The sequence below is a fragment of the Eurosta solidaginis genome, chromosome 3 (genome assembly GCF_040869045.1).
Source record: "Eurosta solidaginis isolate ZX-2024a chromosome 3, ASM4086904v1, whole genome shotgun sequence".
In the NCBI taxonomy this organism is placed as follows: Eukaryota; Metazoa; Arthropoda; class Insecta; order Diptera; family Tephritidae; genus Eurosta; species Eurosta solidaginis.
In genome coordinates this window covers 266,486,160-266,495,945 of record NC_090321.1, presented here as the reverse complement: position 1 = coordinate 266,495,945, position 9,786 = coordinate 266,486,160, and the positions used below count along the sequence as shown (strand labels likewise).

The 9,786-nt window shown below is 36.3% G+C and overlaps 1 pseudogene; it reads left to right on the top strand.

Annotated features, from left to right (window-relative positions):
- Positions 1–525: 525 nt before the first annotated feature.
- Positions 526–4,293, top strand: LOC137246143 (sulfotransferase 1 family member D1-like; annotated as a pseudogene).
- Positions 4,294–9,786: the final 5,493 nt, after the last annotated feature.

The window sequence follows — 9,786 nt, the reverse complement described above, 5'->3', positions numbered from 1 at the left end:
GCGGGGTATTTTTGGTAATAGGCAAAGAAATTTTTTCCTCAATTTTATACATGAATTTTTAAAATAATGAGAAAAATTTCTATGGATGTAAAATTGGTTTTTCTTTTGTTTTTAGAAAAGTTTTATTATTTTGAGAAGAAATTCCTATGACGAAATGGAACAGATTTACACAGTCGCGATCGCTTTTTGGAGAGGGGGAGGGACTCTCCCCCATTTAGCCCCGCCGTGAATACGACCCTGTTTAAGCGTGAAACACTAAAAGAAAAATCTTAAATCTTGTCCGTAAATGTCTAAATGGACTACCTTAATTCGCAATCTACAAGAATTCATTTAAAGGCCTTAAGAACATATTTAATCTTTATAACATAAATGTATGTATGTAACATAACTAGTAGTGAACAAGTTGTTGAAGACTAAAGACTTTTGGTTTTATATTCCTAGCCCATTATATATTCCACGCCTCATAGTTAACATTGTCGGTCAAATTTATCGTTTAAACTTTGAAGCCACAAAGTCCGTTTAAAAATGCTACAAGTAGTACCATTGAAACCGAAAAGCTTTCCAACAAATTTGATACCAAAAGATTGGTCCAAGCGTAAAATGTTTGGACGTTTTGGTTGATAAAGTACACGATATGGAGGTGAGGGACGATGACGTTTGGTTGGTGACACTACCAAAGTGTGGTACCACTTGGATGCAAGAGCTGTTGTGGTTGGTGTTGAACAATTTCGATTTTGAAGCTGCGCGCAATGAGCATTTGGAAGTGAGAACCCCCTTTTTAGGGTAAGATAAGTGGGAAGATGTGTTACTGTGTATTTATATGAAATATTTGTATAAGTATGTAGACTTAGAAATTGGGTACCCTAAGACTGAGTTTTTTGTGGTTTGTCTTTGAAGGTTTTGATAATTAAACTACCCTGTAGTCAAACCAGCTATGTAGCTATGGAATATCTCTAACCCAGCGAATGTCCAACTAGGCACGCGCTGACTCTTGCATACGTAAGTTATTGGTATTTTGAACATGGATTTTCTATTACAGCTTTGTGTTTTTATATTAGGCCCCACTTGGAAGGTCCCAGGATTATACTGAAGCATTTGATCACATTAGTTTGCTAAGGTTGCAACCAGAGCGACTCAATATGCATACTGCACGGGCAGAACGGAAAAAGGGGGTATGCCACAGCTGGGTGTTCTTTCTCCCCTGCTTTGGGTTGCCGGTGACTTGGAAATTGCTATTGGGAAGAAATTTTCAAATACACTGAGTGTCGTTTTAAAAGGTTGCCAGGGTCTCGTGACCAGGTGCTCCGAATCTTTGCGACTGTTAACCCTAGACGAACGATATTTGTTTCCCTTCAATCGGAAATGCAAGATTCCTGAATTTGAACCACCTTTGATTGGACAGGTCAAAGTAACCTTTAAGGTTAATTTCTAAAAAGAAAATTGTCAAGGAAGCTTGGTGTCGGATGCTGTCGCGTGGCACTTGGCGATCGCTGCGATTCTCTCCAAGAGCGTTCTGGTCTGATAGGGAGCACTATCAAACACAGACAAAAGAATAGAAGAGGAGCAGCAATTTACGGTCCCTGTATTAAACGGGACCCTTCGGACAACACGGAATGGGGTTTGCTGATATGAGATTTGTGTCAGCCGTTGTCTTCGAGGAAGAGGTTGCATAAACATACATATTCCAGTTAGTCTGGTGGCTGTCAAGAAACATACCTCTACCGCCGCGAGGTTGGAGATTGTTTGATCTCACTCCTTTTTGGTAAAAGGACATGCTTGGCAACTGGCTGATTTCATGATCCACGCAGGTACTGGCGAACTCAACTTGTATACCATAGAGCATTAGCGTATAAAAAAGCTGATCTATCTATAGTTGTTAAAGTGTTGACAGGGCTCAAAGGCAATCTGAGTTGGCCGAATGGAAGACGGCGAAGTGGAATTATCCAATTACTTTTTTCCATGGGTCTACAAAAATTAAAAGTGATAGCACTTTCGAACGCAGACTCGTACTTTATTCTTAGCTTAAATCCATTGCGAGAACGAGGTGTAAATATCTCGGTAGGGTTATATTCTACTCATAAATAACCAACTTTCCAGTATGTGTATCTCATTCGTAGCTCTATCCTTGCCAATCAAGGATTTGATGATGCTATGATGTTTAAAATTGACCGAGTGTCGTTGGACAACTTATCTAGATATTATATTATGACGAATATTAGTGACACTAAGTGATACTCACATCACTAGTGTGATGCTAAGTAAATGGAGCCACAACAACAATAAAGCAGACAGTAACTTGTATCTACATAAACGAATCAACCATTATGTCTACACATATGTACGTACACGCAGCGGAGAAGCAACGCACAAGCACATGCATATAGCTGAGATACTCCCAAAAGTATGCAATCATTTGTGCAAGTATCACTCACATATACACGTGCATGGGCTATGAGAGAAGCTATAAATCGTGTGTCTGTAGTTACAGCTGATAACTAACTAGTAAGTTCTGGAAATAGAAGCGCCTAGAAATATGTCAACGAGGAAACAGCACAGTATAAAAGCGGCAACAGTTGAGGCACGAAAAATTAGTTTGATTTAAGCACGCTATCTGTCGAGCAATAGAAGTGTTATTTTGAAAGTAGTCTAATAAAGACCATTTTGCATTATCGAATATTGCAGTTATTTATTCAACATTAATGATTCGAACGTAAGCATAAGGTTGCAAATAAGCGGAATTGCAGTAAATTCGTTACAATATGTACGAAAACTTTCGCTAGGAATTAACTTCGAAATTAAATAACTTAATATTGTCGATGCTCTTGCGGTTTTTTCGGATGACATTTCAATCAAAAAAAGTTAAGAGGTTCGATTTCAATCAAATGGAAACGATTTAATATGACCACTAAAAACCTTCAAGGTTACTCTACACCTCCCTTCCGCGAGGAATTCGGGACCGCTAGAGCTCCACCTGCTATACAGCCACAGAAGCACATGGAGGTGGCGGTTTTTACAAGACTTGTACCTTCCTGAAAAAAGATGTGAGTACCAAGACCTTGTGCAGTTCTATATGTATACATACAGGTGTTAGCCTTAGTAAACTAATATCTTCGATTTAACTATAGCGTGTCCGTGGGTTGAAGCAAAACCATAATAGAGTTTACTTTACTAGAAAAAACAATTCTGGGCTTTTTGAAAATAGCTTCGTGGGCTACCTATCGATAACAACCGAGAGTGAAAAGTTATTGCTTTATTATATTATCATTATTGGGCGCTTTCAGCGAACACAAGTGTTGATCAATCGTTGAGTATTTTTATTTTTATTTATTTATTTATTTACTCAAAGGTTGGGATTTTACGTCAAATTACTCAAATACATTTTTTTGTATGATCAACAGCAAATTTAGCCGCACGGCGCGTGTTTGAAGCGAAATCCGCGATAAATGAAGCGTTGGATGAAGTGCTTAGGGAATTTACTATCGAGAGTAGTCTAATAGTGATTGGCATCGCTTGCGATTGCATCGAATTATTGTATGAATAAGATAATCTGGCTCCCGGGCCATTCCGGGAAACTGTCAGGTAGATGTCTTAGCTCGCACCGGTGCAGCTGAACCGGATGAAGATGGCTGTACAGATTATTCCGCTGGTCACCAGTAGTGTGCTCCTGCATAGGTGTGCCTCGAGTCAGCTGAGGAAGCGTTGGGCGGAGACCACCTCCCGCTGGGTAGCAAGATCCTTCTGTCACCCTTTTTAAGTAGATACATACATTTTGTGATAAATTGCTCTTACTAAGCAAATGTGCATGCTGGGACCAATCCATACCCTAAACCGAGGTTTCTGTAATATGACATAATAACCAGGTCTTGGTTCTATAATTCTATAATTTTCATTTTTGCAGATTTGACTACCTTTTGCACGAGGATTTGGATCGCAGTCTTGAAAGTGTGGAAACACTTAAGCCACCACGTCTCATAAAATCGCATAATCCTTTACCGCTATTACCACAACAGCTCTGGTGCAAGAAACCCAAGGTAAAGGTATATTCGTATTTGCGTAATATAATGTTTAATCAAATTTCGTACTTTATAGACTATATACATATGTTTATCGCAACCCAAAAGACTACATTGTTTCATTATATTACCAAATACGTAACATTGGATTTGGTTTAGAACAAACGCTCGAACAATATGCTCTCGAGTATATTGGAGAGGAAGATAAAGCAGTGAACTATTTCGACCATGTAACCGAATTTTATGCATTGCGCAATGAACCCTGGATTTTCTACACAAGTTTTGAATGTATGAAACAAAATCTGAGAAAAGTTATAGAAGATGTTTGCCAATTTTTGAATAAGAATATAACCGAGGAACAAATGGAGGGAATGTTGCATTATTTGTCGTTTGAGGAAATGAAAAGTGAATTATTGAGATATTTCGAGATATGCCGATATGGGTATCAAACGAAAGGTATTTCACCCCGCATTACAATAGGGACATTTTTGAGTAGGGTTGCCACCTATTCGAAATTAAAAAAAATTGCATGAGATATGCCGATACGGGTATCAAACGAAAGGTATTTCACTCCGCATTACAATAGGGGCATTTTTGAGTGGGGTTGTCATTTAGGGTTGCCACCTATTCGAAATTAAAAAAAAAATGCACGAGATATGCCGATATGGGTATCAAACGAAAGGTATTTCACCACGCATTACAATAGGGACATTTTTGAGTAGGGTTGCCACCTATACGAAATTTAAAAAAATTCCATGAGATACGCCGATATGGGTATCAAACGAAAGGTATTTCACTCCGCATTACAATAGGGACATTTTTGAGTAGGGTTACCATTTAGGGTTGTAACTATTTCAAATTAAAAACAAATTGAATGAGATATGCCGATATGGGTAGCAAACGAAAGGTACTTCACTCCGCATTGCAATAGGTGCATTTTTGAGGAGGGTTGCCATTTAGGGTTGGAGTATTTAGACGGAATATTACTCTACTTACTCACATCCTATTAAAGCTTTAAAGGAGAACATTAAAGTTAAAAATCTTCGTAAAAAAATCTTACACATGATTCGACTTAATTTTCTTAATTTCACACACGCTAATAAAATTTAAATCCAATATAAAGGCACCGTGGCAAATTCTAACAAAATATATTTAAATCCATATTTTGGCAAATATGAAATGAATAAATGCAATTTCTCACAGATTACTATTAGAAAGATTTCTCACCCGTTTTGTAAAACTTTCGCTGTGTTTTTATCAGCCGTCAATTTATAATTTATAATTGAGTGCACAATCTATTAATTAACATGAACATATTTATTTAAAGACAATTTACTTAATTTGGGTATTAAAAAATGATTTAAATCTCGCAACATAAACGAATAGGTAGTTAAAGAGGATTTGTGCTCCTTACAGCAAAGGAAGCAACAAGGCGATCCACTCATACACTCGTATTCATGTTGAATACTTTATATAGTTTGTAAGAATGTTATAAAGACAAGTTGTTTGCATTAATTGACGACGCTGTCATCATTTTTATCATTTTCAACTAGAATGATGCTTGGACGATTTTGTAATGACGATTTAAGAATGCCTCTAACATTTCCGAGTAAGAAAAAGTCAAATTTAATCAAGATTGTGCTCATGTCAATAACATATTTGACCTTTACGAAAACAATGTTGATAGTCATTTCTGCGTTTTGGGTGATTTCAATCTAAGTAAGGTTGTATGGTCCAAAATTATTAATGATAACGTCCTAACGCCTACTAATATCAATCATCCTCATGAGATCAATTTCTCGAACACCCTTTTTGGGGCTAACTTAATTCAGATTAACCACTTCGTTAACCAGTTAAATAATATCCTGGACCTTATTTTTGTTGATGAGAATCTAATTACTCACTTGACCGAATGTACGTTTCCTATTTATAAGTCTGATATACATCATGTACCATTATCGTTATCTATAGAATTCTTCGACCTGGTGCCGAATAACAACATTAATAATACTGTCCGCTCCTATAATTTCAAGGATGCAAATTATGATACTCTTAACTCACTCATATCTGAAACTGATTGGAACTCTATTTTCTTTGCTAAAAACTCTGCTGAATGCTTTGATGCCTTCTTGTGTTGTCAGACATCTTCAGTACGAATCTCGCTTTACTCCCGGTTAAAGTTCACAAGCTACCCTGGTACAGTACTAGGTTAAAAAAACTGAAAAATCAAAGAAATAAGTACCATAAATTATATAAAGCGACTCTCGACATTTCTTTTAAAGATCAGTATACCTATTATATGACTCAGTTCAATGTTCTGGATAAGCTCTTATACAGTAAATACATTTTTCGATTTGAGGATGAGTTAAAAGCAAATCCTAAATCTTTTTGGAACTATGTTCGGTCTAAGAAAGGTTGTACCAATATCTCAACCTGTGTGAAATTTAACGATACCAGTTCAGAGAACCTGGGTTACAGTAAACCTTTTTGCTGATTTTTTCAAACCTACATTTGTTGTTGATGCGGATGATACTAACAACAGGTATTCCTTTGATACACCAAAGCCTTTAAACTTTGGGTCCCTGTCTGTATCTGAAATGGACATTATTAAGGGTATCTCCTTCTTACAGTCCTCACTGAAAACTGATATAAATGTTTTGTCCTGTTCTATATTTAAAAAGTGTAGTAGTTCCCTTTGTGTTCCATTGCGCCATATTTTCAATACTTCTCTTTCGACCGGAGTTTTTATTGATCGCTGGAAGCTGGCGTCCATCACCCCAATCTTGAAGTCAAGCAATAAAAATGATGTAAAGAATTATAGGCCAATATCTAAATTGTCGACCTGTTCCAAACTTTTTGAAAAGGTAGTTATGGACAAGTTATCATTCGCTATCAATAAAATAATCGATCCATATCAGCATGGTTTTATTGCAGGGCGTTAACTGTCACAAATCTAGCGGTTTTTTCCCAGTTTTATGTCTCAGCGTTCAAGGATGGATGTCAAGTTGACACCATTTATACAGATTTTTTCAAGGCCTTTGACACAGTTTCGCATAAACTACTTTTGTGGAAACTTGAAAACATGGACTTTCATTCAAGTTTTCTGTTGTGGCTGAAGTCTTACCTAGAAAATAGGATATATTTTGTTGAAATCGAGAAAACTAAGTCCTACAAATTCTTAGCAACTTCCGGTGTACCACAAGGTAGCATCCTTGGTCCTATTTTATTCATAATTTTTATTAATGATGTTGGCTCTTGCCTAAAATATTCTAATTATTTACTTTATGCAGACGATTTAAAACTCTTCTGTAAGATCACCAGTATTTCTGATGCTTTGCGTCTGCAGGAAGATCTGAATGCTATCAATGATTGGGCTTCACAAAATAACCTGCGACTCAACATTAGTAAATGCACATAACGTTTACTAAGTCAATGAATATCCTTTCGTCCGTGTATTCGATTTCAAAAGTAACGCTTGATGAGTTTCGTGATCTTGGCGTAATTTTTGATTCGTCTTTTACCTTTGCTAATCATGTTAACTTTCTTATACCAAAAGCTTATGCCAACTTAGCTTTCTTACGACGATATGCGAAGGATTTCAAAGACCCGTATACCAGAAAGATTTTTATAATTCCTTAGTACGTTCAAAGTTAGAATATGCCTCAGTCATTTGTTATCCGATATACTCGTCACACTCTTTAAGAATTGAACGAGTTCAGCGGAAATTCATGCGGTTTGCTCTTCAACCTCTACATTTTGATAATCCCATGCCACCCTACAATGCGAGATGCATGCTTATAAATGTCTGGGTCAGTAAACTTCTGGGTCAGGTAACTTTCAATGTCCCTAACAGAGCCCTCCGCTTTCACAATACATTCCGTATTGAAGTGTTGCGTTCAAATTACTTCAGCTTAGCGTCTCTTCTCAGAGGATTTGTAGAATTCAATCACTTATCTAGGAGTCTAGATCTTGACTTTGCCATGTCTAGGTCTCTCTTCAAGGCATGCATTGAGTCTCACCATCTATCACATAAAGTAATACTTAAATTAATAATTTAGTTCTAAGTACACTGTAATCTAGTCAGTAAGGCATGTTACCATTGACTCAATAAAGAAATGAAATGAAATGAAATGAAAGATTGTGATATTTTTTTTAGTGAACTGTGTGATCAAATTAAAAAGCGTTTTGATTTTAACAATGTTGTACTACAAAACTTAAGTTTCATGGATCCCAAAGAAGTTGTTCTTTGCATATGATCTTGCAACATTTTTCGCACACAATCGATCAGCAAATTGTGCAGGATATTGTTAGCGAGTATAGGTAATTGAAGTTTTTAGAATTTAAGACATATTTTGAAGACATTTCTAAGGTTCCTTTAGAAGTTTTTTGGAAAACTATTTCTACTATCAAAAGAGCTGACTCTACATACGCTGCATTCGTTGCAGATGTAATGTGTTTGTCATAGTCATCAGCGAATGTAGAACGAGTTTTCCTTAAATAAATTTTAACAAAATAAAAATCAGAAATCGTCTGGAAACTGATACATTAAAAGGAATATTGCTGGCTCCAGATTACAGTTTTTGTTGTTATATCGACCTAATGACTTTTAAGATCGCTTGTTCGAATCGAGCTCAAGGCCTAAAAATAATTATTTTATCTTGTTATTGAAAGAAAAAAATATATTTTTTATTTATTCTAATTTAAAAAAAATTTTCATTTAAGAAAAAATTTATCACAACAAGAATAAGATAAAATTATTATTAGCGAAAATTAGCTAAGAAATGAAATTGACTGAAAACAAGTACCTTTTATATGTAATACAAAATTTATCTTTCAAAACGTTTTATATTATTTATTTATAAAATAAAACGAAATTAATTAAAAAGGATTTTATATGTTATATGTGGCAACAAGAAATACCAATCAAAGACAATTTTCAGGAAAGCGCTTTTAAAGATAATAGCCGTGTTTTTTAACACGCGCGTATACGTTTCGTTTGCGCGTGTTAAAAAACGCCTATCTTCGCTTAGATAATGCTTAGGAGACCCATCTAGCGGCTGTGGTAAAACAACTAGCTACAGCAACAGGGTGTACCGAAAAGCGGAGACGCAACGCTCTGATGGCCATAGGGTATAACATATAGCTGAATCAGTTGCGATGAATTGTGGACACACATATAATACATAGAATTAGTGTAGAGGGTGAAACAAAGACACATATTTCAGTTACATCTGAGTATAATGCGTATTGAAATTTAGTAGGACAAAATTTATGCGGTGTATTTATAGTTTGTCTCTTAGCAGTCAATATAAAGTTTAAGCGTAAACGGATATACGCGTGTTAAAAAACACGGCTAATATTGTAGATTATTTTTTCATCATTTTGGTTCTCGGCGAATGGCCCCTGGTAATAACCCAATTTCCTCCGAACTCGACTTTGGTTGTTTCCATAGAAATTACGTTTTTTCATGATTTTTTGAGAGGCGTTTGACGACTTGGAAAAAAAATATGTGGCAACGCTGCCTGGGAGGACTGAATTGCAAAATGCAAATTCACTCCTTTTATACGGTTTGCGCCGCAAAATGCTGCAAAAATACATCACGAATGTAGTGGTTGTCTTGTTGCAGGAAAATTACACCACTGGCCCGTCATCCGCTGTTGGCTGCATATGGTCAGTTACCATATGATGGTTGTTGGCTATGCTATATAGGTACAGTGCGGCTCAGGCGTAAGTGAAAAGAAAGAAGTACAGGGGATCTCAAGCGTAAGTGAAA